This window comes from Podarcis tiliguerta (assembly GCF_965153285.1).
Source record: "Podarcis tiliguerta genome assembly, chromosome: 5".
Taxonomy (NCBI): Eukaryota; Metazoa; Chordata; class Lepidosauria; order Squamata; family Lacertidae; genus Podarcis; species Podarcis tiliguerta.
Genome location: NC_139538.1, coordinates 27548177 through 27568275, shown reverse-complemented (window position 1 = coordinate 27568275; position 20099 = coordinate 27548177). Strand labels below are relative to the sequence as shown.

Genomic DNA, 20099 nt, shown 5'->3' with positions numbered 1-20099 from the left:
TAATGTTTAGTAATTGCCAGTTTTGCTGACGAATCAGATTGTGCCATTTCTTTACAGTCAGTTATATACAGACTCTGTTGAATGACAAAACTATTTCAGCTCGGAAGTTTAAAGAATAGGGAGGAAGCTGTAACCGTGTGTGTGTGTGTGTGTGTAAGTAAGAGACCTCGTGGCTAGGTATTACAACTAATCAATATTTAGCATCATTATTACAAATATAGTAGCATTCTGGACCCAAACAGCTGTTATACCAATATTAGCCCTCAGTAACAGATTTAAGTATTGTAAGATAGAACAGCAAATTATAGGGTGTAACAAGTTTGAACAGAAGTTAGTGCCTTATCTTAAGAATGTTCTGTCCAAAACACTCCAACAGTTATCTGAATTATTTGTGCTTATTTATCCTCTCTTGCAGGAGCAAGATGCCATCTGAACAAGATTCTTCTTCCTTTCTTCCAGTTTCTTTCAAGTTTCCTCAGTTCTACCCTATTGTGAGTACACCATAGCCATGTCCGTTTGGTCACATTTATTAAGTGTAGCAGTAATGCAGTTCAAGTATTTAATGTGCACACAAAAGGTTCTGTTTCATTTGTTCATAAGCTTGCCAAAATGTTATAAAACATGTATGGCTTTGGGGTGGTTTGACACAGAAGCTTCATTGTACTAAATAGGTTTTGCTTAAGCCTTCTTTTGTAGAGCTTTTAATATTTTTGGATAGGACAGGACTAGAGGATCCATCAGTCACCTGGCATGAATGCTTAAGGCATTAAAATGTATACAAATGCATTTCCAATTGCCCCAAATTTTCTGTCTAATGGCAAGAGAACCAACCAAAAAAGAATTTTTAAAATTATTAATTACATGTGGTATACCTAAATGCAGATTTGTCTGTTTAGTTGAAAAGACACATGGAATCTATGCAACTGACCTTACTCTTCCACATTACAAGTACCCAACTGGCAAGCAATACCACCCACACAGAATGACGGAGTTGGGTGGGACCTTAGAAGTCATCTAGTCCAACCCCCTAACACAATATTTTTAGTTGCATGAACTCCATGTTTCTGCTCCAGTGACCAAATGCATTTGGGGTTTTGCTCCACTTCTCCGTCACCGACATACATCCTGCTCCAAGTTAGCGATGAAGCTTGAACCAAACACAATATAGCACATCACAATACACCATACATATTGCCTAAATAAAATTTCCTGGCATTTTTGGAGTTTCCGTGAACATGGAAAGCCCTTAACAAAACATGTTAAACTCACAGCGGACGTTTTTTTGTTAATTTATACTTGCTTTATAATCTCAATTTTCTAAAAAAGGTCTGAACCATTCTTAAAAAGAGAACCATGTTTAGGCCACAAGCTATTTACTGTGTTTTTCGCCCCATAGGGCATACCGGCCCATAGGGCGCACCTAGTTTTTTGGGGGGAGGGAATAAAGGGGGGGGAATTATTTTTCCCCCAGGCGCGGGGCTGGGGCGGGGGAAGCCTGAGCTTCCCCCAACCCCAGCCCCCAGAACAGCTTGCGGAGAGCTGCGTGAAGCTCGAAGCCTGGGGCGTGCTGAGCTCAGCGCGCCCCAGGCTTCTGGGTGCAGGCAGCTCTCCGCAAGAGGTGGGAGAGCTGCACGAAGTCGCGCAGCTCTCCCACGGCTTGCGGAGAGCTACCTGAAGCCTGGAGCACCGACCCCTCTCGTTCTCCAGGCTTCAGAGAAAGCCTGCATTCGCCCCATAGGATGCACACACATCTCCTCTTCATTTTTGGAGGGGGAAAAGTGCGTCCTATAGGGCGAAAAATACGGTAATTATAATGTGAGCACCTATTATTGTCTTAGGTAGGTAAACTGACTTGTTTTAAAAGTTACTGCCAGTCCTGCAAAATCGCTATCTGAAACTCAAGCTAGATTTCTGCTCTTATATCCTTAGGTGGATTAAGCTACATTGTTTACCTGTTTGATTTATTGTGTTTGCATGGTTTGTGCATATGCAACTCATTAGTTATACAATGCTAGTTTGAATGTTTTTTGTCAGTGCCAAGGGCAGAGTCATCTTTTAGTCCCCTGCAGTATAGAAGCCTTTTGCAAACACTACTATTTATTTAATGTCTCTATGGAATAACAGCCAGAAACTTGATTTTTAGAAGAATCTGAAATGCTAGTTACAAGATTCTGCAACTGTGACTAGATTCCATGCATGCTGCAACAAAAAAATGCAGATGGGTACAGTGGTACCTCAGGTTAAGTACTTAATTCGTTCCAGAGGTCTGTACTTAACCTGAAACTGTTCTTAACCTGAAGCACCGCTTTAGCTAATGGGGCCTCCTGCTGCCGCCATAGCACGATTTCTGTTCTCATCCTGAAGCAAAGTTCTTAACCTGAAGCACTATTTCTGGGTTAGCGGAGTCTGTAACCTGAAGTACCACTGTACATATCTTAAAGCACAACAGTACATGCAATACTTATGAACATATGCACATGTCTGATATCTCAACTAAGGTTTTTTGAGGCAGAAGGCAGAAATGACAAGGTCTATTTTTGGACAAGAACTGCTTGTCAAGATTAAGGCGGATTCCCACATGACCAACCTGTCAAGGTCACATGATGTTACACCCTTTAATATATATATATTTCTAGGTAAGTATACCTAAGGACAGGCTACACAACTAGAAACATTTTCTGGTCTTTGGGAGGAAGGAAAGGCACCTATTTATTCGAAGTTACTACAAGACTGAAATACTTGTAACTCCTCCTCCCTTCATTATCTTCCATCTATTCAGGATCCTTTATAAACACAGAACAGTAATCCTTATTCTATTGCTTCTAAACAATCCATGTACCACATCAACCTTAGAGGGCAATTTAAAAAGTTTAAGGGTTTGAGAATAATTTCATTTTTAATTGGCTTAAAAAAATAATGCATGTTAAAAAATAGAGTTAGAAAAAAAGTGGGCTATTAGCCTTTTGGGCTTATTTGCAAGGCTACATTGCCACCCTGTAATTCCACACTATGTGTCACCGTTTGCCTACTTAATTCTTAATTTATCTCATTTAAAGTGTTCAAACTGTTTCCTATATTCTATTTCAGCTACTTTTAGTAATATTTACAACTACAAAGTTCTGCTCAGAGAGGACACTAAACCAAACTACGGCCAACCATGAATGAGCAAGCATATTGGGGGCACATTTAGAAAACGGCAGCCACTTTGCTCCCCCACACAGTGCAGATGCTATTGTGCTGCTGGGAGCTAAGCCATGTTTGGCTTAGAGTTACAAAGCAAAGCAAACATGATTGCTTGTTCATAGTTTGGGCTTAGCATTACATATGAACCAGGACAACAGGTCAGATAGGCAGGCTGAAAGAATTATGACTTGCCTAAGGCACTCACTGAATGTGCGGGAAAAGACAGTTTGCAGCAGAAGAGATTTGCATCAGGGATGCTACAGTTGATCAATCCTATGCTTTGTTACTATGCTAAGCAAGATGTATTTTTTGTTTTAATTCTGATCTCAGTTACAGAAATTACAACAGAGGCCAGAGTTACCAAAACGTAAGACAAGAGAAGAAAAGGGAGGGGGGAAACTGGACAGTGTAGTAAACCAATGATCAACTGCTGAGATCCACAGTACAGTAGAAATTAAAATTCCCTTAGAAATGTCTATATACTTTGGAGGTAATGTAAGCTAGAACTTTGGGAAGTTAAATGTAGGCCTCTCTCTATTTTAGTAGAAAGGCCACCTCAGATTGCCCCTACCTAGGAGCAATATTAGTACCCATTATCTAAAAGGTACTACCTACCATGCTGAAGGGACGCGCGTAGCGCTGCGGGTTAAACTACAGAGCCTAGGACTTGCTGATCAGAAGGTTAGTAATCCCCGCGACGGGGTAGGCTCCCATTGCTCGGTCCCTGCTCCTGCCAACCTAGCAGTTTGAAAGCACGTCAAAGTGCAAGTAGATAAATAGGTACCGCTCCGGCGGGAAGGTAAATGGCGTTTCTGTGGGCTGCTCTGGTTCGCCAGAAGCAGCTTAGTCATGCTGGCCACATGACCCGAAAGCTGTACGCCGGCTCCCTTGGCCAATAAAGCGAGATGAGCACCGCAATCCCAGAGTCGGCCATGACTGGACCTAACTTTACTATGCTGAAGGTAAATCAGCTACCCATATTAAAACAGCAATTCAATTACATACTTTAGGTGTCAGTTCCATTGAGCTCAGTTTGACTCCCTTCCGAGTCAATTGTGCATGACAGCACAAGACAGAACCAGGACCCAAATTATTATTTCAGTTAAGAAATATGAATCAAGGGAAGATTGTACAAAGAGTTGGGGGGGGGAAGAAAAAAGGAAAAATTGCTAAAATCCATTTTTATCTTATAGTTTCATTTTCACATCAGGTAGCTCCAGAGGAACAAAGATTTTGGGCCAGATTCAACTGAACAGTTGCTCGGGCAGGGCCAACTCAACAAGTCCCGCTAACACAATGGGGCTTCCCACCACTCTCCTCTGCACCTCCTCCCACCAAAACAGTTCGGTTCTGTGTTTTAGTTAGATGAAAATTACTGCAGCTTTCTTTCAGTTAATTGAACAGAGTAGAATCTCTAGGGATTTAATCTCTAGAAAATTAAGGAAGAAAATGCTTCTTCTATTAGTAAAATAACGTATGTGCTCAAAACAACAAAATATTTCTTCCTAGATATAATTGTGTTGTTCTGTTACTATATCCAATATGTCACTTCTTCTGAGACATATGTAACTACCCAACTTTTTTATTTTTGACTACATATATTACACTATGCAAAATGTTAACATTTATGCATTTTTGAGGCAGCCAAGATTTAATCAGCTGGCCAGTTGTTTTTAAAAAGCGAACAAACCAAAAAATGCCCCAGTTAATGAGTCAGATCAAACTTTTGCCCTTAACTGCTGACAGCAGCATTCATGACATCATGCCAGTGCTGGGGATTGTCATGGATCCTATTCAGAGGCCAATAGCTCAGTTGGTAAGGCATGAGACACTTAATCTCAGGGGCGTGGGTTCAAGCCGCATGTTGGGCAAAAGATTCCTGCATTGCAGGGGGTTGGACCAGATAATCTCTGTGGTCCCTTTCCAACTCTACAGTTCTATGATTCAATCTATGTGCACTTTATACCAGGGCTAACCCTTTCTCCCTATTCTATAAGCCACCACTCAGCTCACCACTGAAGGATAAGAAAAAGAGCTGCCTTTGTTCACTACAGATCACATAAACAATGAGATTATTCAGGATTTGGAGATAAAGCATGGTCATGCTCACTGAAAGCAATATTTAAATATATATAAATACTTGCTTCTACATCTCAATTCAGTCTGGACACACCATCAATTGTGGCTTCAATATCAAGTCTGATAATTCACATTAACATTTTTATTGTACAATATTTACTCTCATATGCTTTTTGGAATTAGGATGTTCATGGTAGTATATATATAGGATTTTTTTGTGATCAGCATTTATCTGCTTCTGAATTTTCTTTTCCCGTTTTAGAGGGTTGTGGGGTTTTTGGGGGGCGGGTAGCCTAGTTGGCATCTTCTGGTCTCCTCAAAGCCCAAGGTTGGGATAGAAAGACCAACTGCTAAAGTGATCAAACAAGCTTCTTTGTTAAGTTAATAGTTCTAGCTATGTGTTAAGTATTTCTCTGCATGACTTAAGAATTCAGCTGACTGGTTGCCACAGAAACTACTAACTGATGCTTTCAGAAGCAGAATAAAGGGGGGGCTTCTCTCCTGTCTGTCTGGAGGGAATGCAATGGGGCAAGTATAAGAAGAAAACTGGGCTGGAAACAGACTCAGGCTTGACTTGCTCTGTGTGCTGAATCCAAAGTTCCGGCTTGCAGGGCAAGGGGACAATGAGAGATCCAATAGGGTAGCAATATTATTTGTGTGTAAATAAAAACATCTATCACACAAAAACCACACAGAATGTCCTTCATCTAAGCCTGAGTTGTATGCTGGCACTCTTGAAATCTCTCATTACTTAGAGAGACTAACATGTGCACAACATACCTATCTCATTATTTATACCCCAGTCCATAACTACATTTGGTTAAACTTTCCCTTATTAAATGGAAACATCAGACATTAATCAATAGCTGCTTCACTAGACAGAGACTGAACAGTCCATGATCATCTAGTAAGTGTCGTGTCCATACATGTGTTCATATACATTCATCCCCTTCCTGTTACTAAATTGGAGTAGCATGGGTACTACTGTAAAGCAAAAAGACATAATCCAAAGGAAAATTTTCATTTATAAAACTGAATTTTTATGAAACAAAACATGCTCAGAAAAAAGAGTTTCAAAAGAATGAACCTACAGTGGTAATTTTTCCACTTGTTACGTAGGGAACTGCCCTTCACTTCCCAATCACTGCTCCTGGCAGAGTTGGGTTATGAGAAGAGACACAATGGGAAGATGTTTAGTCTGCCACAGCCCTAGAGGGAAGAAACATGGTCAAGTGACTAAAGCAGCAACCTGCCCCTTCTGACTCCTAGAGCTGAAGTAAGAAGCTTCTTTTGCCCCTTATCAACTGTATTTGAGATCACAACACGTTTACTTTAACCACTGTTGTTGTTTTTCTAGAAAAAAGGTTTAGGGGTACTCTCATATTCCTACTCATATTGAAATACTGCCCCTCAATGAGGCCAAACTTAGATTCACAAAATGTTTGGGGGTATGTGTACCCCCGCATCCCCCCAGAAAAAAACACTGACTTTGCAACATTGAACTTACTGACATCAGCAGCCAGTGCTGTCTCCATAGTCTCTGTAAGTACTGTTTTTTAAGAGTGTTGCTAATTAATTTTCTTAAACACATGACTAACAAACTGTGTGCCATTATAACAGGAAGGATGTGTTGAAGGACAGCCTTTATATTGCAAAAACGTCATAGGAAGGGAAGTTGCAAAGCTTCTGTTCCCAACAGTGCCTTCCTACCTTCCATGGATGGCAGCCAACCCCAATGACAGGTATGTGGGCAGGCCACTTAACCCATTTGAGCACGTCCATTTGTCCTACAGAATTCTGTAGCAGATACTAAGAACCATGGCACCCTATCTGGATTACCCTTCATGGGCTCCACTGCTTGGAGAGAAGCTGGTGCTATGAAAAGTTAATCTTATTTTATTATTTGTCTTATTAGTTTATAAGCCTGCCCTGTTCCTACTGCTGCCATACTAAAAAGGTAAAGGTAAAGGTACCCCTGCCCGTACGGGCCAGTCTTGACAGACTCTAGGGTTGTGCGCCCATCTCACTTAAGAGGCCGGGGGCCAGCGCTGTCCGGAGACACTTCCGGGTCATGTGGCCAGCATGACAAAACCGCATCTGGCGAGCCAGCGCAGCACACGGAAACGCCGTTTACCTTCCCGCTAGTAAGCGGTCCCTATTTATCTACTTGCACCCGGAGGTGCTTTCGAACTGCTAGTTTGGCAGGCGCTGGGACCGAGCAACGGGAGCGCACCCCGCCACGGGGATTCGAACCGCCGACCATGCGATCGGCAAGCCCTAGGCACTGAGGTTTTACCCACAGCGCCATACTACCAGGGAACAAATCAGAGTCTGACTTGTGAGGATGCTTGAACCAAAGCTCATGGTTTGTTTCTCTCCAAACAAGCCATGGGTAACCAAGGCTTGCTCTTGGGGGAAACAAACCATGAACCTGGGTTTGGAGGGATATGACAAGTCCTACTGTAGTTTGATTTGTCTGCAGTGCAGCAGCAGCAAGAGCAGGAAAGGAGTGCAGCATAAACTTTTCAGCAGCAGGCAGCAATACACTCCTACATGTTAATGTTAAACTGACATTTATGGTTTAAATTTTACATGCATACTTGACCATTTTCAACGGGAAGTCTGGGTGGCACACCACCTGTTTCTTCCTCTAACCTGCTGTTATGTCATTATTAAAATGTAGACTGTGACACCACTCAATTTATTGGTCAAATATTAAATTGACGGTTTTAAAAAATAAAATCCTTTTCTAAGTGGTAGTCTATTTGATTATATATTATCTTCCAGTATCAATAGCAGGAATGCGGGCCTATCCTGCTGTTAGACACACAGTGCCAAACTAATATAAGCACTTGCTCCCATAACTCTCTTAAGAAAACAGCTGCCCTCCATTATATCACAGTCTCAACTTATCTGTTATCTCTGTTCACAAGCACTCAATTGCAAGCACGATGCACCTGCACTTTTCACAATGACACAGGCCTAGCTGATTAAGAGTTTACATTAGGTTGGTCACTGCATTGGTAGAATGAACATGTGTACACCATTAAGACTTTATACTAAGAAAGTGAAAGCACCAAGTCTATGCATGTCCATATAGCTCTGCCCTTTAAAGATATTGCATCACAATACTTGGAGAAGGGGAGAAAGTAGCGGATTGCTCAGTTCTGATGCAGACAATAGTCTGAATGATTCAGGTCACTTTGCACAGGAATTCACAAAGATCCAATTCCTAAAGGATTCCATGCTAATATTGACCTTCTGCTCATGAAAGCCGTCAAAGTGAGACGATGAAGCTAAGTTGGGTATATTTGGTCTTCTACATATATACGCCAAGGTTGAGCTGCCAACATTCTAAGAAGACTGAAATCACAAAAACTTGTCTTGGTAACCAGCCTCAAAGAGTAATATCTATCTATGTATCTATCTATCTACCTACCTACACACACACACACACACACACACAAACTTTAGGCCTAGGTTGGGCATATGTGATCAAACATCAGCTTTTGCTACCTTCATAAAGCAGTAAGGTTCAACAATTGATAATATTCCTAAAGTCAATATGACTTTAAGGATACATGTCATAGCATTGCATTTGTTTTTAACTATGTAATTGAGATTCCAGGACCACTGACTATTAGAAGCAGCTTCAGTTTTTGCAGCCTGATGATGCTAGCAATGTGTTTGTGAACATGCATTCAACTATTTCCCCCTCACAACCCTTGTCCGTCATGGCTAATTAAAGCCTGGGTGGGTTCAGGGTGTGGTGAATGTGCCTTTGTATGAGAGGGGTGTGCCTGGCACCTTGAAGGAGGCAGCTGTATGGCCACTCTTAAACCGCACCTTGGACCTGATGGCATTTAACAGTTGAAAATACCCACTTTAAGGGTAAGGTAAAGGTAAAGGGACCCCTGACCTAAGGGTAAGGTACTGAGCGCAGTTTTAGACATTATTGTAGGAAGCAAATTATCTGGGTTATGATCTGGGCTCAGGACTGGATCAGCCTTTAGAGGGAGGGGAGTAATTTGATACAATTGACCATGGTATCCTCAGACAGTCTATGAGATGGGGAATCTATCCTGCAATGATTATGGTTTAACCTTAAGGCACTGTTTCTCAAACTTGGGTCTCCAGCTACTGTTCGACTTCAACTCCCATCATCCCTAACTAGCAGGACCAGTGGTCAGGGATGATGGGAGTTATAGTCCGACAACAGCTGGGTGCAAGTCTGAGAAACACTGCCTTAAGGGATGGTTCTAGATCAGGGGTAGTCAACCTTTTTATACCTACTGCCCACTAATGCATCTTTCTTGATGGTAAAATTTTCTTACCGCCCACCAGTGCTCGATGGAAGGAGGATTCAGCTTGTACTGTAGAACCCCCTACCGCCCACCTAGAATCCTGAAATGCCCACTGGTGGGCGGTAGGGACCAGGTTGACAACTCCTGATCTAGATTATTATTGAAAAGTTTAAAAGGCCATAGATTGGCTAATTAAAGGCCTGGAAGAAGAGGAATGTTTTTGCCTGATGCTTAAAGATATGTAATGAAGGCACCAGTAGACACTCCCTGGGGAGAGCATTCCACAAGTGGGAAGCCACAGCAGAAAGGCCTGTTCTTGTGTTTCTGCTCTCCAGACCTCTCACTGAGGAGGCACATGGAGAAGGGCCTAAGATTATGATCACAGGGTCTGGGGCGGATCATACAGGAGACAGAGTCCTTGAGTTATTACAGTCCTGAGCCATTTAAGGCTTTATAGGTCAAAACCAGCACTTTAAATTGGGCCCAGAAGCTAAGTGGCAGTCCATGCAGTCAGATGAAGAGTGGCATTATATGCTCAAACCATCTTGAACTGGATGATTGTTTCTTGGCTCTTAAACTCTGGGGTGCCACAGAGCACCATGCAGTCTCTACTGCTATGCTAAGCCTTTGGTTGCCATGATTAGGAAAAATGGAGCAAGATGTCAACAATACGTACATCTCTATGTCTCTGTAGCAAATGAATCTGGAATGGTTAAGAAGGCCCTGGACTGGTATCTGTATGCAGTGTTAGCTTGGATGAAACCTAATAAACTGAGTCTCAATCCTGGCAAGATGGAGGCTCCATTAGTGAGTGGTTCCCAGATCTGGGAAGTTAATATGTTGCCCATCTGGATGGGGTTGAATACTCCCTGGAGGAGGTGCAAGTGTCCTCAGTGTCTAGGACTGCCTTTTATCAGTTTCAGCAGGTCAGACTATTATGGCCATTGCTGGATTGGGATACTGTGAACCCGATTAACCTCAAGGCTGAATTATTGTAACATGCTCTATATGAGGGCTACCCTTGAGGTTGGTTCAGAAAGCTGCTGCTAGTTGCAGAACGTAGTGACCAGGATTCTTGTGGTGGCAAACAACCACCAGCATCATGCTTGGGAGATATTTTTTTTACAGGCTGTCAATCTGCTAGTAGTCCGAATTCCATGTTTTGGCACTAACATATAAGGTCACAAAGTTCAGGACCAGGTTACTTGAGAAGACTGAATTTTATGTACCCAGAGGGTTACACTACATTCTGTAGGACTGTTTCTCATCCAAGTCCCAAATATATCAGAAGACCACTTCATAGTGGCCAGAGCAGGGCTTTCAGTGTGGCTGCCCCTGTTCTGTGGCACAGCATTCCTGTCAGGATAAGACAGACGCCCACTATCAGTACTTTCCAGAGTCAACTGAATACCTTCTTGTTTTGACAGGCTTTTCCAACTGGATGAAAAGTTATCTGCCTTAGGTTTAAAAACAGTACACAATGATCATCCCTCTTCAGTTATTTCTGTACTGTTTTAAAAACTATTTCAGCTGTGTTTATGATATTTCTGAATCACCCTAACACATATGTAAGAGGTGATTCATAAATTAAAAAATAATAATAGGTAACAAATCTCACATGTTTAATGGATCAGCAGCCAATCTCTCTAACTAAAATAATCTTGTTAGCAAATACCTTAAGAGAAATTCCTTTGGCTTGACTTGGTTTGCACATAACGCTAAGATATACTTTGGGCAGTCCACACTGGTGTGCAGGCTCCCAGAGAGGAGATTACCAGCATATTGTTCTTCCTCTAGTCCTACTGTACCCACTGGGAGCCAAGTCACACAAATTCAACCTATGTCTCACCCCTGACAACCCACAAGCTGTAATCCAAGTTTTGTTCAAATACGCAGTCAGTGTTTTCAGTCCTATATTCCTAGACCAAAACACACATTTATTTCTCTACCTCAAGGGTTCCCAAACTGTGGTCCCTGGACCACTAGTTGTACACGTGTTTCATGAAGCTGGTCTGTGGTATGTACACATTAAATATTCAAATTGATTTAAATTGTGGCTTATTGTTCTTGATTGTATTAGAATTCAAACTGGAATGTAATAAAATACAATCAAAGAGGAGGGAAAGAACCACAAAAATACAATTAAAAATCATACAGCACAGTGCATTACAACTTCTGCAATGGACAGAAAAATCATTAGTGGTCCATTAGCACCCTGAGCAATTTTCAAGTGGCCATGAGAAAAAAGTTTGGGAATCACTGCTCTACTTTACTGTATTTCCCAACTTCTTAATACTTAACATCTGCAGCTCTCAACGGGCATTGTGCCATAGTTCTACTTTGCACATACTGAAGCAAATATGCTAAAGTTGAACAAGCTGACCTATTCCAGTATTTACCTCACGTATGTACTAAATTTACTTCCTTCCAATCAAGTCCCCTTCTCCTCAGCAAAGCTGCTTAATCTAGATTCAGCAGTGACAAGATGTATGTTTGGCAGATACACCATGTCTGAAGATTGGATGGGGAAAAGGAGAGAAACCTTGGACTTTGTAAGCACAGTTTGAGCACCAAACTTCATCTGACACCAATGTTAGAGAGTATATGGTAGCCATACCATATATAGCATTTCAAATATTTGAAGCTAAAGTCATTTAGGGCTAGAAACACTAACATAAGCACTTTGAATGGGACCCAGAAACAAACTGGCAACCAGCACAGCTGTATTAAAATGTGAGCTGCACATTTGCTGCCGTTTAAATTTCCAAATAGTCTTCAAGGGCAACCTCATGAAGAGCACATGGTAATAGTTCAATCTGGATGTTACCACAGCATGGAAACTGAGGCCAAGTCATCTCTGCCCAAGAGGGGCCACGGCTAGTGAACCAGCCAGAGCTAGAAAAAGACACTCCTAGTCACTGAAGCCACCTGAACCTCCAGTGATAGCATTGGATCCATGAAAATTCCCAAGCTAAAGGACAGCAACTCTGTTCAGAGCATACTATCTCCCCAGCTCCCATACTCCCAAACTGAACATGTAAAAGGCTCAATATTATTTAATACAAATGATGTAAAAGGCTCAATATTATTTAATACAAAAGTAAATGCAATGGAGGACCAAGGATTCACACCATCCCCAAGAAGCTAGACTTGCTGTCCTGATAGAAATAGCCAAGAATAAGCCTGGGTCATCTCAACATAATGTCCAAAAATAGTATCATCCAGAAAGCCAGCAGTTGGGTGGACAGTGCACTTTTAGAGCCTTTAGCTGATCTCTGGTTTTGGTCTAACACATGAGACAAGTTAAGCAAGATACATCTTTCAAGAACCAAGATATCTGTACATCACCATCAGTCTCCTAATCATTTACTGAAATCCTATCAACAGCTCAGCTGATTCTATCCGAGTTAAAAGGTACATATACAGTTGTACTCCTCATATCGCATCCAGAATTATATATAATTAAAGTTGTATTACCACTAATTGTTGTATCCTATTTCAGGTTGCTTGGGTTCAGAGGCCCAGCTACCCTGGTTTGTGTCCATATCTGTATTTGCTTTTAAACTACATTTTCTCCTGACCATCACAACTGCAAGCTTCCCACCGCCCCTTACCCAGCTTCTACTCCCTCTAGCCCCTAGCACAGGGGTTGTCAACCTGGTCCCTACCGCCCACTAGTGGGGTGTTTCAGGATTCTAGGTGGGCAGTAGGGGGTTGTACGGCACAAGCTGAATCCTACTTCCATCGATCACTGATGGGTGGTAAGGAAATTTTACCATCAAGAAAGATGCATTAGTGGGCGGTAGATAGATAATTTATTACGGTCAAAGACCAACTCGCTAATAGGCGGTAGGTATAAAAAGGTTGACTACCCCTGCTCAAGAACATCCCTTTGAACCAATAACTAACTACCAGGTGACTGAGAAGGCAAACAGATGGACAAAATCTACAACCATTAGGGCATAAACTTAACAATAAACTTCTTATCCTAGATACACCCCTGTGTTTAATGTTGGAGTGCCACTTCATATCCCAGGATATTTGCTACTTTGTAGCTGGAGGTGCTTGGAGTGCAAGCAACTACACACACCAGAAAAGCTGAAGACCAAATATTAGTTAAACTTGATTTATACTTTGTTTTATTCACCAAGACAGTATGCTAAGTTAACTGAAAACTAGCTATGAGCCCAGCAGATGAAGAAATAATAGATTGGAAATGCACACTTTCTTTTTTTCCAAAACTATATACACAACAGCTCCAGTAAACAACCTAGGGCCTCAATGTATTGGTATTATGAAGTCTAAATGGGTTCTAAAACTTCAGCAGGTGCAAAATTCAATGGCCAAATTGCTCACCAGTTTGAGAATATAATGCCAATCCAGGCCAGACTGCACTGGCTACCGATTAGTTTCTGGGCCCAATTCAAAATGCCCAACATGGCTTAGGACCTCAATACCTTAAGAACCACCTCTCCTTATATGAACTGACCTGGACACTGTGCTTGTCATCAGAGACTCTTCCCTATGTTCCCTTCTCTGAGAGGTTCAGAGGGTGACAACAAGAAGACAGGCCTTTTCTGTGGTGGCTCCCCATCTGTGGATTCTCTCCCCAGAGAGGCTCACCTGGCACTATCATTACATATCTTTAGGCACCAGGCAAAAACATTCCTCTTTACCCGGCCTTCAGCCATTAAATAATCTATGGCTTATTCAAGGTGGGGGGAATGTAATGATGATTATTTTTATTACTGTGCTGTCTATGATTATACTTTGTTTTATGTTTTTATTATTATGCTCCGTAAAATATGTTTTTTATGTTGTCCATCAACCTTTGATCTTTTGATAAAGGGCAGTATGTAAACTGAATAAATTATTATTATTACTAAAGTAAACATTCCTAGGCAGACCTAATAGTACTGTTGGAGTAGAAAAGGCCAACTAGGTGATTTAAGGAAGCTCAGGGAAACTCACTTTCAGCCAAACCGAAGACTAGCTCCAAATACCTCTGCCAAGCAGTTTGCCTTTTGCAGCAAAAACAAAAGTCTATGGCACCTTAAAACAAGAACAAAAATTATTAAACCTTAATTACTGGAGTCGACTTGGTAAGAAGTGATTTCAGTAGAATTTCCAGCAACAGAAATTCTGCAAGTGAAGAACTCACTGAGCACCAATTAAAATATATGCCAGATGATTTATTTTCAGGAGCTATTCTGTTCTCCAGGTCCTTGCTCAGGGGCTCAAACAATCCAACCACTTACAGATGATCAGAATAAGTGGCATTAAGACAGGCATGCAAGTTCTGAAACAGGTTAACTGACTATTTACTCATTGTCATATATTCCAAGCATGCCACTGGGTAGATGCCAGCCTACCATTTTTATTTAATTACAGAAACATTTATCAGCAAGAGGAAAAACAGGTTGTCCCTTCCTCTGCAGTAGCCAGGGGGCTAAATCGAGTACTAGTTACCCATTTATAGCTGCAGTCATCTCCGAATACAAGTAGGCAGTGGCAAAGGTCTTTGCCTTGTTATGTAGAGTGTTGCACTAGATAAGGAAGACTCTGGTTCTAATTCCCATTCATTCATGATCACTTCAACATTAGACCACTCCTACTCAGCCTAACCTACTTCCCAGGGATGTGGCAAGGGTAATGGAGGAGATACTGTACACCACGCTGAGGTCCTTGGGAAAGAGATGCATAAACATGAAATAAAAATGATGGCAATTTTTGAAAGCTAGCCATAGGGTCACAAAACAACTTTGTTACTCTATTGAACCTGATTATCTTTTTTGTTGTTATAATATTAAAGGATCAACAATACTGACAGTGTTTTTGATTGAATCCTAATCGGCATCATTTTGTATTAATAGCTTCACAGGTATGCAGCATATACTCAATTGCCAGGAAGTCAGTGATTAAGTGACTTAGGTATTAAATAGCAGCTAATTGTCCAGCAGCAGTTCTTCACTATTTCTTGCCTACTATGGAAAGGCAATCTTAACATATATAAGTAATTCTCATTCAAGCGGAATGCTCAGTAAAAATTCTTACTGAGCCTTGATTAGAAGCTGGTAGGGCTAACCAGGGACTAGATAATGCTGCTTTGGAATTCAGATCCAACTCACAGGTACCAGCTTATCTTTCGCACAGAGCATTAATGAAGGCCCAGATTCTAAGCCAGGTTAACTTCTTCTAGAAATGTGGCATTTGAGGTTTACACTTTATTCACATTTAGTTAGAGGTCCTTGCATCCAGGCTTATCTGAGCCTATTGAATTATTAACTCCACAACACTTGCAGGCAACTCAGCTACTCACTTAAATTTCAATAGTGACCAATATGTAAAATGTCCAAATTATGTTCACTGGAGACATTGGTTTTTATAGCAATTTTAAGTGCCATGCCTTTCTCCAATGAATGCTTTAGTATGGAAAGGGCATAAAGAATTATGTGTGATATCCCAATCCCCCCACAAACAGAATCACTCTACCAGGGTTTTGTAGGGAGAGAAAATAAGTTATGAAACTTGTTCAGGTGTGTGGAAAAGAGATGCTTTTATTCTCATAACTCAATTGTTGCCTGCCCTACAACATTTTAAATAGTTTCAGAGTTCCTGCTCTACCACAGCTGTCCAGATATATTCAACGGTTCCTGAAGGTTAGATATCTTGAAATTTGCCAATTCTAATTCAAAATAGCTGCTTCTAAGCTAAAGAAACAAAATTATTTATGAAAATTGTCTTTTTAAAAATGTCTTTGATATTTAACAGCTTTATCGGAAGCTATCAATTTCAGGGTATCTTTTTATATCAATTACAGGTGCATGCAAGTCATTTGGGCCTTTTTACAACCTCCTCCTTGCTCCATGTTACAATCTGGTTTTTGTTAGATGTAGCTCCCTACCAGTCCAAAGCATATGGTAGATAAATATTCATTCTCACTTGAACTATTGTTTAGTTCCTGGATGCCAGCATCACTTACACACCAATGTAACAAGACCCTCAGGAGTATCAGAGCTGCAAAACTATAGCAGATAACGTTGACCCCATTGATTAGATTCCACAATATTAAAATTGTTTACTGTAAATGAACAACATAACTTTGGTACACTTCCCATGTTTTTCAAGCCACCCCATATCTACCTAACTTCTTATTTCATATTCTCTTGTATTATCTTGTAATACAACCCCAGGGCCTTGATCTTCTACAGCTTCCTTCACAGCCTTTCCTATCTCTTACAGAAGAGAGGATGTAACTCCTAGCAATCAATCTAAAGTGGCATCAAACACAGCCTTCTATCTGGTGGCCACTCTTATTTTGTATAGCATTTAACTCAGCAATCTTTTCCAGTCGTGGGCCGGTCCACCATCTCTCAGACCATGTGGGGGGCCGGACTATTTTTTTTTTGGGGGGGGGGGATGAATGAATTCCTATGCCCCACAAATAACCCAGAGGTGCATTTTAAATAAAAGCACACATTCTACTCATGTAAAAACATGCTGATTCCCGAACCATCCGCGGGCCGGACTGAGAAGGCAATTGGGCCGCATCTGGCCCACGAGCCTTAGGTTGCCTAACCCTGATTTAACTGCATGCATGTGTGCAACACAAAGATAGAGGAAAGTCAGAGGTACCTGAAAGAAAGGCATAAAAAAATTATCAAAACACAGAAACAGAAGCAACACAACACCTGCTGATACATAAGTGATGGTGCTGGAGATTAGTTTCCATACATGCATCACCTTTTATCTTATAGACCACTTCCAATGCATCAGGTTTCTTAAATTTTAGAGAAAGGCAAGAAGTAATTTAAAAGCTGCATTTAAATAATATAAGGTAATAATGTTTACCTTTTTAAAAGGTAAAGTTAGTTGAAGGTTCTGGTGGACTGAATGTATAACTGTGGACAAATCTTTAAATTTAAAAGCTTTATTTTATCTCAGTATTTTTAAACAGTCTCAAAGTTATTGGTTGCCTTTCTTCAGAATAAGTTGAATGCAATAAAAGCAATAAAAACTATCCCACCCACCCCCAAAAGGGCAACATTTCTGTTCACATTTATGTATACACGTTTTGAAGAAAACTTCATTTTGGGTTGCTATGAAAGGTTTCTCCTTTTCACTGCAAAGAATCTTGCCCCATTTTCCTTGAATCCCCCCTTAATATTTTTTTGAAAAAAAATGTTGGACAGGCCTAACAGTATCATTAAGTCACAGTTAGGAAAATCACTTTGTTTTTTTAAAAAATTGGATCTTCCCTTAAATCTGTATCAAATCAATTCTCCTGATGAAAAGGGTTATGAGAACTACTTTCATTAAAAAAAAAAAAATCCACAGCAGAACTATTACATCTTGGTTGCAGTATGAAAACAATCCTGAAATCCAGCTACACGAATTCTAGAAGCGTTTCTCAAATGCATGGCAGGCACTGAATCCATAGACCAATGCCAAGATCTCATTTCTTTCCTCTGTGTAAATGCGACATAGTCAGGCCTAGTATGTAGGCCTCTGATACAGGCAGGACCTTTGTTCCATACATCGTTGTTTTTCCCTAAAGCCTCCGATAAAACTTTCCACTCACCCCGCCCTAATGTTTCCTTGTTCCTAATCTAAACTTTTTCGAATTCCTGATGCCTTTAAAAACCCTACTGCGAAGAACACCCCACCCCGACAGGACTGGCCATTAGGAGGAACAATAAAAGTTGTACAGCAGGCAGCTGGGCCTGTACGGCTGGCAAAAGCCCCGGTATCAGTTTGAATGCTAGCCCGGTAGTAGTCGGCAGATACGCAAAAGCGAGGCGTGGAGGAGGAGAAAAAAAGAATGTAAATATCCAAATACGACGCGTTATGCAAACAAGCCTCACGCTAGTTTCTTCTCGAAGGCGTCAGGAACACAAACCAACTCTAAAATTATAGGGGTGAAAGGAATCTGCTCCGGTAATGGGACCAAGTGCCGAAAGGGACTGGATAAACAAACACCCTTTTCCGCTTAGCAGAGTACGATTTCCCCCTTCCCCAGCCCCCAAAGCCAGGCCAATATGGAGTCAGCAGATCATTTAGCATTTCTCTTTTTTTTATTGTCGACGCCGACGACGCCGTTGGGCTAAAAGGGGGCTGCTTTCCACCCTCCCCTACGCCTAATTCAGTGGGACTCAGTAGCTCACTCAAGAAAACAAAATAAAAAGGGGCCTCCCTGGGGAGGACAGGGGCTAGCAAAGAAGTTGGGGGGGGGGAGTTTGTGAAGCAGGGCCGAATACAAACCCGGGCGCAGTGTCAACACTGACATTGTCCTTTTGTATTTAATCACACACAAGCCAGAACGCCAATCTTAACCGTGGCGGGGGGGGGGGGGAGGGAAGGTTTAAAGGTAGGCCCGCAAAGAGGAGCAGGGCTGCGATATGGGGCATCCTGCGCTCCTGTGAACCCAGGCATAAAAGGTGGGGTCCAGATTCATCCCATTAACAGGGAGCCGCTTACACGGGAGCGTGGAAGGCGAAGAAAAGAAGGGAAGGGCTGAATGACGATAAAGCTTCAGGCAGCCGTTTGGCCATTTTGTCAGCTCCCATTTCTGCCACCCTGGCTGCTTCTCCTCTTCACTATTCCTCTGCTTAGGAACGGAGCGAGGGGGTCGGGGAGAAAGAAGCCAACCTTTTCCGTTTAGTATTTCCTCCTCCTCCGCCGCCCCCCCCCCAACACCTTGTATATTAGGTACATATTTGGAGACCTCTTTATGGCGAGGACTTCCTGAAAACCTATTCAAGGCCTCAAGCCACCACCACACACATACCACCAACCTTCCCCTTTCTTTCCCACCCGCCCCCGTCGGGCCCGGGACTACCTCACCACCAACCTCCCCCTGTCATGTTCTAACCCAACGCCGCCTCCCCACATTCCGACTCCGGCCCCCCGGCGAAGAACGGGCGGAGGGGAGGGGGGAATCCGAAGAGTCGCTTTCCCTCCCACAGAAACCCCGGCGTTGAAAAACAGGCCTGGTCCGCCTCGAGCCACAGTACCTAGTTTATCCCGACGCGGCCTCTGCAAAAGCGCTCTGTGGCTCTCCGGCTCCTTTTCTGTCCTGCCCGGCGCCTCTTCCCTTCAATTATCAGCTGAAGCCGCAGCACCGATCAGTGCGCCGTCTGCCTCCGCACCGTACCCCCTCCAGCGGCGTAGGGGGAGGCCGGGGACTACTTTACCCCCAAAGGGGCCCGGGGGCCCCCGTTCTCCCCCCCCCCCCACTCGCCAGCAGCGGGTGTTCTCCTCCTGCCCGCCTTGGCGCTCCCTGCCGCGGAGCCGGCAGCCCCCCCCCTCTCCTCCCACACGTCAAGGATCGGCGGCGGTTCTATCCTTGCCGTCCCCCTCCGCTCGTCTCAGACGTTCCTTGGCTGAAAAAGAGGTATCCCTCCGCTGGGGTCGTCACCCCCGGGGTGCGCGCAAGCGTTTATCCCCCACAGGGTCAGCGAAGCCGCTGGCGGCGGCTGCCTCCCCGTTGGCGGTTTCGACCCGATTTAGAGACTTCCTTCCCCCCCTTTCTTT

The 20099-nt window shown here is 42.6% G+C and overlaps 1 protein-coding gene across 9 annotated transcripts in view; it reads right to left on the bottom strand.

Annotated features, from left to right (window-relative positions):
- Window positions 1-19720, bottom strand: part of TRIP12 (thyroid hormone receptor interactor 12) — a 69399-nt gene extending 49679 nt beyond the window's left edge. For 6 of the 9 annotated variants that reach the window (XR_014511852.1, XR_014511853.1, XM_083442529.1 and 3 more), the window contains exon 1: window positions 19580-19720. The gene's annotated coding sequence lies outside the window, so the exon portion shown is untranslated. Of the gene's footprint in view, window positions 1-19043; window positions 19438-19579 lie in introns of those variants that run through there. The other 3 variants (XM_083442532.1, XM_083442530.1, XM_083442534.1) reach the window with 3 other exon arrangements.
- Between the last annotated feature and the right edge of the window lie 379 nt (window positions 19721-20099).